Source organism: Helianthus annuus, chromosome 17 (assembly GCF_002127325.2).
Source record: "Helianthus annuus cultivar XRQ/B chromosome 17, HanXRQr2.0-SUNRISE, whole genome shotgun sequence".
NCBI lineage: Eukaryota > Viridiplantae > Streptophyta > Magnoliopsida > Asterales > Asteraceae > Helianthus > Helianthus annuus.
In genome coordinates, this window is record NC_035449.2 from 39469673 (window position 1) to 39483832 (window position 14160).

The window sequence follows — 14160 nt, forward strand, 5'->3', positions numbered from 1 at the left end:
TGCGAATGATATGATTGTTACATGTACAAATGAGTATGCTAATAAGAGCGTGGTTTCGATGAAATGAAAGTATAGGAAGCATGTCGTGACGGACCCAAGCATGAAAGGATAACGGGTCAAGAAAAGGCGAGGAATCGGACACGAGTACGGACGCATAAGGTAAGTGATTCCTGTAATCACTTATTAGTACGAGTAAGTAATATACTGTTTAAATTAATTGAACTTAATGTTTGAGGTCATATATGTGATGAAGTCTTCGTTGTTAATGATTGAATTAAAGTTGACCAAAATGCCCTTGAACGGTATTTTGGGCAAACGATAGTAAAAGTGATTTAGAACCAAGTTGTTCGATCAAAGTAATGTTTTAGGTAAGTACGGAAGGGAGAGGTATGGTCTTTGCAAGCCATAGACCTTATAATGCGTAAATACCCATTACGGGTCAAATGATTAGAAGGTCATAATAAGCCGAATGCATGTAGGTTAAGAATTTCTTTAATCCGGATGTGGGATTTTAAGTTTATATGATGGAATGTGAATTTACAAGCGCGTAGGAAGAAACAGGAGGCTAAACGGGTAAGCGGTTCAAAAGTTGCGCGCGTTTTAGTGCGCTCGGACGATGAAACGGATCTGCAAAAAGGGACTTTTCTAGAAGCCGTCGCCGACGGGTTCCCACCCCGTCGCCGACGGGCTCCCAAAAACACGAAAGAGGCCGATGGCCTAAATGACTGGTTACGGGACTTTTTTGGGCGACGGGTATAAGGAGAGGCCGTCGCCGACGGTTCCCCACCCCGTCGCCGACGGGTTGTCTAGCCCGATTCTCTGATTTTGTCTTGTGTTGCATTTCCGAGTGATCCGTAACGCACCCCGGTGTATCACTCGATGATTCGTAAAGCTTCTCATGAGCATATAGGTATGCACCTTAGTAGATAAGCAAGTATGTACGTTTGTATGCATCTGTACACGTATGTAGAAGTTATGTAAGTAAGGTATGTATGACCGTAGGTACGTTTATAGTAGGAAAGCTAGTTTTAAGTACGCAAGTGAGTACGTACGAAGGTATGCACGTATGTAGGATTGCGTGAAGACATGTGATATGTATGTATGAGTAGTATGAAATGAATCGAATTATCCCGGATAGTAAATGTATGAATGTAATATGGTTAAGTAGGAAGCTAGAAACGAGTTATGACCTTATGTCTATACGAGTGATAATTGTATGCACTTGAAAAAAAAGGTTCATCGAATGAAATGTTAAGTGATTGTATGTACTAGAAACTGGCAATATAAAATGAAAGACACTAATAAGAGCTCTGGATCAGACCCTGATTCGCGTGTGATTATGAGAGTTAATTACTAATCTAAGAAGATCACAATGCGTACGATCATAATTATTCATGGTTAAGACTTTTGCAAGAACCCCGAATGAATTATGTTGTAATGTGCCCATTAAATTAGTACGTTAGAAAGGTAAGAGAAGGAACGAGGAAGGTTTCGGGGACGAAACCTTCTTTAAGGGGGGTAGATTTGTAACATCCCAAAACCCGAATGTTTATAATTGCCATGTGTTCTTATATGACTTAGCGCGAAATGTAATAACTAGGTTATTAAACCTAGTTAAATGCTTGGTTAAAACAACTAAGAATATGAAATTGGGCAAATTATGAATAAGTGACAATTATGAGGGGTTGATAAGTAATAAATGGAAAGTTAAAATATAAAATAAAAATTAAAACCCTAATATCACACACCTGGGCGTGTGTGTCGATCAGAGCAGGAGAAGAAAAAGGGGAAAACCCCTAATTATCACAAATTCAGCAAATTAAAGCCCTAGATGTGATTTTGAGTCCATGCATGTCTCAATTTTCTGATCATCTATGCATTCTTGAACACAAGGTAAGTAGAATTTTGGCGTTTGATGACTTTGAACATGATGGGTGTTCATAAATCCATGAACTTTTGTGAAGTTAGTATGAATAAAGATTAGAAAACACCAATATAACATGATTGATGCTTGAATTTGACTAATTTAATAGTGAATATGAAAACCCACTTGAAAGTGTCATGATGAGAAGGATTATGTAGAAGTTCTATGTTAATTAGTTTAATGATCAAGTATGATAGTGTTCATGATAAGGATTGTTAGTTAGAAACAAATTAAAAGGAAGGTTGCATAGAAAATTTATGAAATTTGGTGTTCATGATGGTGTTGATATGTAAGGGTTATATTATGTTATGATGCTTGTACATTATGCTTAATTAGTTGTATGCATGCCAAGTGTTTGTTAAAATGCTTGAATCATTAGCTAATGCACACATACATTCACACATGTGTAGTTTCAATGTGGTTCATGTTCTATGTAAGAATTTGTGAGAATTATTGTATCATATGGTCTCTAACATGTTTATGATGCTTAGCATAAATTGTGAACATGAATTGATGATGTAAAGTCGAGTTTTAGTTCATAATTCCAAAGATTTACAAAGCTGATTGGAAGTAATTATTGTTGCGCACCTGTTTTGAAAAATTCGTATAAAATCAACCGTAGCTCGGTTTAAGGCATATGATATATGGTTGGAAAGCTATCAGAGCATATTACATTTTTCATGTGAACATATTGAGCTAATTCAGATCGTATAGAGGCGAAAATGGGTCGAGAACAGCTGCTGTACAGAAAGTGCAGCAGTGAAAAGAATGCGTATGGTGAACTTAACATGAATGATTGTCCATATACCCGTTGCCTAAACACTATATGTTGTTTTGGGTGAATTATTAGGATTGTTAAGGTGTGATTAAAGTGTCTATATGAATGAAAATGGATCGTGCAAGTATTTTCTTAAATGGGTCGAACGGGTTGACCATATTGTCAATAATCTAGTAGAAAAGTATGTGGATTATTATCAATCTATTTGAATGGCATGTATAACCACGAGGTATAGTCTAATGATTAAAGGAATGAACTTGTTTTCATCAAGGTGTAGCAAGGCTTGGAAGACAACATGGAAAACAAGTGGAAATGGTGACGACTTTCTTACGGGCTAAGGTAAGTGATCTCGATTCACTTATTAGTATGTATATAGAATTTTGATATTTATGAATGTGGGGAAATCATGTATGGTTGTGTAATAAAAGAGAGAATTAAGATAAGTAATTCTTTTTGTTAGACGAAGGTAGTTACCTAAGATGAAGGTAAATTGGTGGGATTAAACGGGTCGAATAAATGTGCATAGGTAACGAAGCAATATGTAATTCGTAAAGACTAAGGACCCGGGGTAAGGTTCTTAGTCAATTATGAAAGGAATTGTTTTACGGATGTTTGGGAACAAGTTTCAAATGCAACGGATGCGAAACGAGCAAGTTATGCAAATTTTAATATTAAAATGGGATGCTGAACTGGGCTTCACCGTAGCTTACGGTGCCCACCGTAAGCTACGGTGGGAGCTGGGGTCCTACTTCTGCCGTAAGGCAGTTTACAACTGCCGTAGGACTTTTGGGGGCCACCGTAAGCTACGGTAGCCACCGTAGCTTACGGTGGAGGTTTATTGCATATGTATAGTTTACGAATTTCTTTGTTTTTCCTTCGATTCCGGACCCCGTAAACCCATTCCAAGCCTCATTAAGCATACATAATGTTCCTCAACCCTACCAAATGGCTTGGTGAGCTACGGGTGAGCATGGATCTCATTCTTAAGATCCAAATCACATCCGAAAGATATTTTAAAAGTGTTTATGATGTGTGAGTAAGAACGGGGTATGTGAGCGAGTATGCAGGGTAATGAATTAAGTACGTGGGTATGCATGTATATATAGATTTCACTTCATTCCAAGGGCTTAAGCTTATAAGTAATCATAAATAGGAGTGAGTATGTATATGAGTTTGTTCGTACATGTATTTTTATATGGAGGTTCGTAATTAGGATATGTCAGTAAGCCATAAGGAATTATGTATGTGGTTTGTAAGAGCTAGTATGTATGTATGAATGTAATTAAGTATTTTATAAGTATGTATGTAAGTATGATGTGTGTGTGTAGTATGTGACCGACAGTGCACATACGGATGTGTGTAGGTACGATGTAGTATTAATTGTACATGAGGGAATGGGGCTTGTATATGTGTGTACATAGCCTTAATATGTTTGAGCACTAAGTTACTAATCATGTGCCTTGAGAATGAAATAAGATTGCAGGTATGCTATGGTAGTCCATCGTGAAGTTTTGAGGAACTGGAATGCAAGATTGTACTCGGAAGGATAATCAAAAAGTCTGGCACACGTAGAAAGATTGCGGCGTGATCAATTAATTATGTATGATAGATTATGAATGTAGATTATCAAATTTTAATGATGTGCATGTTGTGGTGAATGTAGGTTACACGGTCTATCGTCGGTATAAAGTATTGGAGGATTGAAGATCGAGTCAAGGGCAAGAATTGTACGGGAAGAGTAGTCACATAGCTCAAACGCGTATATGTAATTGATGTGAAAATTCATAACGAACGATGTAAACCCTTTAATTAACTTTATATATTTCTAGTAGCGAACCCCAAGTATGATACATGACTAAGATAGAAAGAAATTTTTTAAAGGCCCAAGTTTTCCGCTGCTTCATTTTAAGGTATTACGTTTTAGGGCGTTACACTATCCTTTAAGTACTGAAAAGCGGGTTCCTGGGAATCCCCCCAACGGTAGGTGACACCTTTCTGTGTCAGCATAGCAAGCGGCTGTGCGATCTTCAAGAAGTCCTTGATGAATCGTCTGTAATACCCCGCCAAACCCAAGAATAGGCGTATTCTGTTGGTGTACGCGGTGCAGGCCAGTTCCTGATCGTATCTACCTTGGATGGATCGACATGAATCCCATCCCTGTTCACCACATGGCCTAAGAAGTGGACTTCACGAAGCCAGAAGTCGCATTTTGAAAACTTGGCGTACATTTGTTCCTTTCGAAGAAGTTCCAAGATAAGACGTAAGTGCTGCTCGTGTTCTTCCTGACTCTTGGAGTAGATCAGAATGTCGTCGATGAAGACAATGACGAACTTGTCAAGATAGGGTTTGCACACCCGGTTCATAAGATCCATGAAAAAATGCAGGCGAGTTCTGAATGCTGTCTTGGAGACGTCCTCATCCCGGACTCTCAGCTGATGATAACCAGCCTTTAGATCAACCTTGAAGTAGTAACTCGACCCTTGCAACTGGGCGAATAAGTCGCCAATGCGTGGAAGAGGATAACGGTTCTTCACTGTGACCTTGTTCAGTTCACGGTAATCAATTTCACATCCTGAAGGTGCCATCCTTCTTTTTCACAGATAATTGGTATCCAAGAGTTCTTGTAGCTCCCCAAGGCGAAGAGATAGGTCGGATAAATCCCTTATCCAAGATTTCTTGTAGTTGCGTCGATAGTTCTTCCGATTCTGGTGGAGCTAAGCGATACGGTGCTCGAGCTATGGGTGCTACTCCTGGAGCGAGCTCGATTTGAAATTCGACCTGACGATGAGGCGGTAGACCAGGTAAATCTTTAGGAAACACCTGAGGAAAGTCGCATACAACTGGATGGTCTTCCAACTTCTTTTCTTTCGCTGATGCGTCAGTAACGAGAGCCAAAATTGCGGTGTGGCCCTTCCGCAAACATTTCTGAGCCTTCAAGAAAGAGGTGGTGCCAACCACAGCACCACTCTTGTCGCCTTGAACTTCGAGAGGTTCTTGACCAGAACGAGGAATGCGAACAATCTTTTCTTTGCATAGGATTTCTGCTTGCTGTTGCTGTTGGCGATTCCGATTTGCAGGCCGTGGGCTCCTGAATCCTTAGCTTCATGGCCCATCTTGAGACACCCCTGGCAACGTCCCTTGTTGCACTAACCACCGTGGTGTCTGTTGCATTAGTTACACATTGGGTGAATTCCCCGATATCCACCCTGCCCCTGGCCACCAGAAGTTGGCTGACTCGGCTCTGGTGATCACTATTCTTGCGCTGCTGCTGTGCTTGAGACCGAACGATAGTTGAACCCCTGCTGGAATACCCATCCCATTTCCGCTTGTTGTCACTAGAAGTAGCGGAAGTAGCAGAAGTGGTAGCGGTAGTAATAGCGCTGATACAACTAGGCAGCCTGTTCTGTTCCACTGCCTGATCCGTGAGGCGATGAGCAAGACGCTGAATGTCTTGGATATTGTCGAGGTTAGCCGATGTAGCATGGCTCTGAATCTCTGAGGCTAGACCCTTGAGGTACAATTCGATAAGCTTGCTTGGAGGGTCCACCATGGTTGGACACAAGTTGGCCAGTTCGTTCGACCGTTTCGTATAAGCTTCAATTTCTGACCCCGTCATTTTCCAATGGTAAAGCTCCACGTCCAACTTGTGGATGTCATCACACGTGCAGTATTCCCTTTTTAATGAGTTCCTTAAAATCGTTCCAAGGGGTGGCGTTAGCAGCTGCCAGCCCTAATATCCGAACTTGCGCGTTCCACCAGGTTAGCGCGATTCCTTCCAACGTAACAGTGGCGTACTTGACCCTGCGAGCCTCAGGGCATTCACACATCTCGAATACCGACTCGAGCTTCCCAAACCAATGGAATAGTCCAACTGCTCCTTCTGTGCCACTGAATGTGCTTGGACGACAGTCCATGAAGTTCTTGAATGTGCAGACAGGTTGCTATGCGTTCTGACCCGTTGCGCGAGAAAGATAGGTCAAGGTTAAGCGCGAGAGTTGGGTCACGAGAGTAGGATCTAACATCCTAGGATAGGTCTGGAATAGCAGGTTATACCTCCTGCTTGTGCGGCTGCAAGCGCCGCAGCAACTTGTTCGTTAATGAGAGCCGTCAACTGGGCTTGAGTCATGTCAACACGTCCAGACATGCTCGAACAGTAAAGGTAGCATAAGTATGAATGGTTTGCGAGTAGTGCGATGACAGAAAAGTGTAGGCACATAGGTGTTCTCAAGCAGTATCAAGTAGTGAGCAAAGTAATGTAAGCATACTACGAGCAAAGTTCTATGCAATTCTAGCATGTAGGCAATAAACATAAACCTTATTACCTAGGATGTCGAGTCTTGCACGTGGAGCGAAGCGTCGTTGTGGATCGTTGAGAGCACTGTTCTGGTTATAGTCTGGTTTTAATAAAAACGTTTTCCCATATTAAAACCTAGTTCTCTATAACCAATGGCTCTGATACCAATCTGTCACACCCTCAAAATCCACCTGCGGAGTATCACCGCTTGGGAGCGTGACTGACTAGGATCAAGCCACCAATCATATAGAACAATATATATATTAAAAGTATTTGCCATTAAACCAAATCAAATCCATATGAAAGGTGTTCCAAAACCATAAGTAAGTTAACACTGTTAAGCGGAAGCGTATAATCAAAACCCAACATAATCAAGTACGAAATGTCATAAGTGTTTAATAAGGTAATCACGATCCAAGCCCACAACGACCAGCTCCTCCCTGTGCAAGCTCCATGTGTCTAACGACCTGCAAGGCATGTAACAGAGGATCAACAACTAGTTGAGCGAGTTCACAGAAAGTAAATGCGTAATAGAAGGTTCGTATGTAAGATGTGGCTCTACTGGGCCGATAGTACGTTCTACTGGTGGGGGCTTCCCATGTTGTATAACCACTAGACTATTCGTAACCATAAGTATCCTTCACAACCGAGGATAGTAGTAAGTATAAATACACGTAGGTTTTACGTGAGTATCCTTCACAACCGAGGATAGTAGTAAGTATAAGTATCCTTCACAACCGAGGATAGTAATATGTATAAGTATTCTTCACAACCGAGGATAGTAGTATGTATAAGTATCCTTCACAACCGAGGATAGTAGTATGTATAAGTATCCTTCACAACCGAGGATAGTAGTATGTATAAGTATCCTTCACAACCGAGGATAGTAGTATGTATAAGTATCCTTCACAACCGAGGATAGTAGCAAGTATATGTGTACGTAGATTGCACGTATGTGTCCTGCACAACCGAGGACGATGGTATGGTAGTCTAGTAATAGTGTCAGTACGAATCTATTCAACCTTATTCCTTTAAAACCCATTCCCAAGCCCCGGGAATCCCATGCCTTAGTAAGGGTGTGAACTCACCTTGGTTTGCTCGGTATGCTAAGGTATCTTGTTTATCAGTTGGACAACCACGCCCTAGAAAAGGGTTACCAATAACAGTAAGTTCTACATGCACATGAACCACATCTTTCACGTACAATTAGCTCACGTATTCGTTGTTCACATAAAGCACATTTATTGTATATGTAATGTACACATGTAATTTAACTCACGCCAGTTAAATCCATTCACCTAGTGACATTGAATAATCACTCAACATGTAATAGGTCGAACATACTACCACATACATACAGGATTTACTCGCACACACTACAAGCCCAATATTAAACATGTCCGTCCGCTTGAAGCCGAGGGTGCAGCCCATTACTTATGTAAGGCCCAAATAGTCAATGGGTGACCAGGCTTCCGGGTGCGAGTAACTGAATGGCCCAGCACCGCAATGATCGGTGCGGCCCAGCACATACTCGAGTTTCCGGTTAACCGGTTATGGGTAATTGTGTGTGGTTCGGCTAATAAGTGTGGCCCAATGCGACATTCCCACCCCAAATATTTAATCCAAAAAAAAGACTTGTGTGCTCTTGACGTCAGTGTGTGGTCATACAAATCAACAACATAATTCATCATTCAACCTTTATCAATAGCGGCCGAATGGAAGTTAATAAAAAAAAAAGTTGTCGGCCATCTTTCAATTAAGATATGGCTTAACTGTTGCCTAATCACTACTTGATTTCGGACCATGTATTTATTTTGAAAGGTCCAATACTAATGGGGATTAGTGGGTTTGAGTCAGGAAATTATTCTTGTTTCAATCAAAGACAATTATTGATTTCACATGGCAATTTTGTTTAGTCAAAAAGTGATAAGATTATTCATACAAAAGTCTGACATCTTCACATGGAATAGAAATCAACCATTTACCACTTTACTCCTATTGGACCATCACCAAATATTCACATCTCATCAGCACATTATAACAGTGAATCATTGATTATCCATTCATGAACCCTAATATATTAATTACCCTTTATTCATGTATCATATGACCGCATAGCCGATTACATCTTATCATATTACAACACTCGATCATACACATACAAACTTAATCTTCACATGTTAAGCATATACACTATCACAATTATGTATTAATAAGGTTAACAAATAAAGATAATTACTAACCACAAAATTGATTCAAAAGAGGCTGCTTCGAATGGGGTATCTCACAGCCGTCGCACGCAGAGAAGTTAGGGTTATTATGTTGAAATTGCAATGTTTGAGAAGTGGTTCCGTAACATTGTTTTTTTTTTTTTTTTTTTTATTAGGTTATCATTTATCAAGTGGGCTGATATTTATTACAAAACACACCATGGCATTTGGGTCGGTTGTGTTTGTCAATCAAGATCATCATTTGGGCCGATCCCAGTTGTTGGGCCAAGACCTATTCGGGATACGGGATACGAAAACACCTTTTGTGTTTTCATGAGGTAGTGTGTTCATCGTGTAGGGAGTGTATCCAAGCATGTAATAAGCAACATAAAACTAAACACACAACAACACCAACAGCTTAACACAAATCCTGGTTCACAGTTTCAACGTATCAACCACAAAACACAACATAAAGCAAGTAACGTATAGAGTAGGAACCTTGGAAACTCGAGTTGTCACAAGGGTTCCCCCTGATCACCACTCTAACTAGTTCAAATGTCGAGTCAAACGTATACTTAAAAAGTCAACAGAAAGCCATTTTTGCGATTCTTGCATAATCTGTAATATAGATGATATGAAACCTGTTTGAACACTTATAAAACATGATATTAAGTATATAAACTTGTCTAAGCTCGTTTGATTCGGCCATTTGCTATATTGACTTTTGCTTTGACTTCAGTTCTGACCCATTTTAATGCAATGTAGATATGCCTTAGGACTCTCTTAGGACCAGGTCATGTGATGGTGTCACCCTCTGTGACCGGTTCGTTTTTTGTCCGAGTCTTTTACGCATTTCCTTTAATTGCTTAAAAGTTGACCGTAACGCCCTTTTCAAAATAAAACGAGTATTTCGGACACGTGAAGGGACCATAACCTTGCTTATTAAATTCTAAGCATGTCCCTAAAGTTTCATGCCAATCCGAGGTCTAGAATAGGAGTTATGCTAAATAGCGCAATTAAAAGAAACTTTTGTAATAACCGGCGCGATTAGCATAACGCCTACCTAAACCAAGATTTCGTCACCAAACCTTTTACTCACTGTTGTAAATTAATATTTCAGGATTTTTAAAGATTTTTAATCATTTTTAACCTGCTCATAACCTACGGTTATGGCTACGGTTCGGTAAATACCGAATATGCCCTTTTCGGCCAAAACTTGAGTTCTATAAAGTCTTTTGACCCGATTCCAGTTGCTACTGATTTTAAATAATAAATAAAGTATTTTAGACTTTATAAACTGATCAGGGAAACTTAGATGTCCTGTAGAACTCTAAAACCCTTTTAAAAGTCCTTAAAATGACCGGAAAACCCCTACGGGGCGTATAATAAACTTAAACTCATTACGGGCATCACGGAAGGTATCCTACTGATACCACAACCTCTTTAAAGCATATTGACTTAGGAAACAAGTGTAGGACTCTTACGGTTACCCGTTGCGCCTATTGCGCGCACGGTTCGGCTTATTTAACTAGTTTACATAAATTAGCCGATACGGGTCAAACCATATTATTTTGACCCCAAAATCCAGAGTGTGAATATTAAACCCAGATAAAACAAGTCTTCGAACTTGTTGGGTCAGAATCACATTCCATTCCCGGTTTTCGCCTTTCACGCGATTAAACCGTATCTGTCCTTTGAAGCTGACCGGTCAAGGCTACGGCTAATATAAAGACCCGTTAGGATTCTAATAGGTTATTTTTGAAACCTTCATTCCAGAATAGGAGCCCCAGTAAAAGATATCTGTGATTTAATCAATTAAGGACAATACTTGCAAAGGTAAATACTTTTAACTTATTTTCCGTATTACGGGCTTGGGTTACAGTATATATAAAATACCGCTTGATCGAGCATCAAATCTTCCATCATTTGGTGGTTAATTGAATAATTTGATCGGCTCGTTTAAACAGTCTTGTTACTTAAAAGCCTTTGGGGGGGTTAATGACCATGTCCCGGATATCCTAGGCATCATTTTACGAAATGGCCACGACCTCGACATCCGGGTGTAGGCGTACACCCGGCATTATGTCTATATTATTAAAAGACGTAACCGTTGGTTTACCCACCTCGGTTTTACGCAATGTGGTGTGTCTATTGATCTTTAACCCGGACTAGATCCGGGCTACTGAACGCAAAGAAGGAACATGTAATTCGTTCACAAGATTATAATATTAAATAATTCTCCCAAGTTATAAAAGAGTTTGTGCCTTGTGCATTCAAATCAATTTTAAATAAACATTTTCAAAAAGTGTCGGTTGAATGTATTTACCAGTGTAAACTGACGTATTTTCCCAAAAAGATTAAGTGCAGGTACTACACGTAATCGGCTGGCTATAGCTCCTTAGCATCTTAAGAAGTCTCGCAAGCTTTGATGCCTTGTCTGTTGAACAATACTTTTTATTATTTTGATCCCCCTGTGGATACCATTCGACTATTGTGAAACATTCGATATTACAATCAATGGTTGAATTATATTTATCTTTATGCTTCCGCTGTGCATTCATATAATTGTGTGGTTTGACTATATTGTTGCCAACTACGTCACGGTAATCCCCCACCGGGCCCACCGGTGATACACGTGGAAATCGGGGTGTGACAAAAAAGGGAGCAAATAATGTAGATGGTCAAGTCGAGGTAACAATAACGCAAGAAAAGGAGTCTCCAGAAGAGACACTAGACATGATGGTTCTAGAAGAACCTCAGGTACCTGAAAACGAAAAGATCTCAATTAATTATATCATGTCTAGAAATGTATGGAACCGAAGAGAAATCGACGTCGATGATAGTTGTAGCGCTACAAATAATGGAAAACAATGATGATCAAGAACCAAAATCAGTTGAGGAATGTAAACAAAGAAATGATTGGCCAAAATGGAAAGACGCGATAGAGGCATAATTGAATTCCCTAAATAAACGAGAAGTTTTTGGACCAGTGGCCCATACACCTGAAGCTGTAAAGCCTGTTGTATATAGATGGGTCTTTGTGCGAAAACGTAATGAGAAAAATGAAATTGTACGATACAAGGCAAGATTAGTAGCACAAGGATTTTTTGCAAAGACCTGGAATTGATTATGAGGAGACATATTCTCCAGTGGTGGATGCGACAACTTTTCGTTATCTATTAGTCTGGTCATACAAGAAGGGATCGATTTGCGTCTAATGGATGTTGTGACAGCCTACCTCTATGGCTTACTTGATACTGATATTTACATGAAACTTCCTGAAGGATTTAAATTGCCAAACTCATGTAAATCTAGTTCTCCAGAACATCTTTCAATCAAACTAAACAAATCATTATATGGGCTAAAACAATCTGGACGTATGTGGTACAATCGCCTTAGTGAGTATTCGTCGAAAGAAAGCTATAAAAATGATTCTCTATGCTCGTGTATTTTTATAAAAAGGTCAGGATCTGAATACGTTATAATTGCAGTATATGTTGATGACATGAATATAATTGGAACTTTAGGGGAGCTTCAAAAGGCAGTTGAATACTTGAAAAGAGAATTTGAAATGAAAGACCTTAGGAAGACAAAGTTTTGTCTTGGATTACAAATTGAACACCTTAAGGGTGGAATCCTTGTGCATCAAGAAACTTACATAGAGAAACTACTAAAAAGATTTTATATGGAAAAATCACATCCATTGAGTACCCCAATGGTTGTAAGGTCGCTTGATGTGGAAAAAGACCCATTCCGACCTCCTAAAGATGGAGAGGAAATCATTGGTCCAGAAGTACCATATTTAAGTGCAATTGGTGCATTAATGTTTCTTGCTAGCCATACACGACCTGATATATCATTTTCTTTAATTTTGTTGGCAAGATATAGTTCATGCCCAACAAAGAGGCATTGGAATGGGGTAAAACAAATATTTAGATACCTTTAAGGTACAAAAGATATGGGTTTGTATTTTACAAATCAATCGAAAATAGGTTTGGTTGGTTTTGCAGATGCAGGGTATTTGTCTGATCCTCACACTGGGCGATCTCAAACTGGATATTTATTTACAAGTGGAGGTACTGCAATTTCATGACGTTCGGTAAAGCAGACAATCACAGCTACATCATCTAATCATGTAGAAATATTGGCGATACATGAAGCTAGTCGAGAATGCATTTGGTTAAGAACTGTAATACAACACATTCGTGGATCTTGTGGTATTTCTTCGGGAGATGAGGGACCGACAATCTTACATGAAGACAACGCAGCATGCATTGCTCAACTTAAGGAAGGATACATCAAAAGTCATAGAACAAAACACATTTTGCCAAAGTTCTTTTTCACACATGATCTACAAAAGAATGGAGATATTATGGTCCAACAAATTCGTTCCAGCAAAAATTTAGCAGACTTGTTCACTAAATCATTGCCGACCTCAACATTCAAGAAGTTAGTTCATGGGATCGGGATGCGTCGACTAAAGGAGCTTAAGTGATCATCATCAGGGGGAGATAATACGCGCTGCACTCTTTTTCCCTTAGTCAAGGTTTTGTCCCATTGGGTTTTCCTGACAAGGTTTTTAATGAGGCAGCATTAAGCGTATGGAATTGATAATCAAGGGGGAGTGTTATAAATAATTAAAGATATTATGATTATCAAATCCTAATATAGTCCAACTTGTTCTCCAAGCCTTTTCCCCTTATAAATACTCAATGTATTCTAATGTAAAAGATGCACCATTAATAATAAACATCTTTTCTCTCCCAATATCTATTCTCATCTTCTTGTTATTAGGCTTGTTCATAACAATTTATGATTTTTTTGTTGTTTTTTTAATCTTTTTTTTTTTGGGAATATCTCCAAAATAGCCGTCCAACTAGTCAACTTTTTAGAAATCTCCAATTGAAACGGCTACACAAGCGTTTTCAATCTCGTGAAACAACTTAAAAAAAAT

At 39.4% G+C, this 14160-nt stretch overlaps 1 long non-coding RNA gene across 1 annotated transcript; it reads left to right on the forward strand.

Annotated features, from left to right (window-relative positions):
* Positions 1 to 1761: 1761 nt before the first annotated feature.
* Positions 1762 to 4359, forward strand: LOC110922649. The gene is made up of 3 exons (XR_002583333.2): positions 1762 to 1893; positions 2974 to 3041; positions 4186 to 4359. It is a non-coding gene; the product is annotated as an uncharacterized LOC110922649 (long non-coding RNA).
* Positions 4360 to 14160: the final 9801 nt, after the last annotated feature.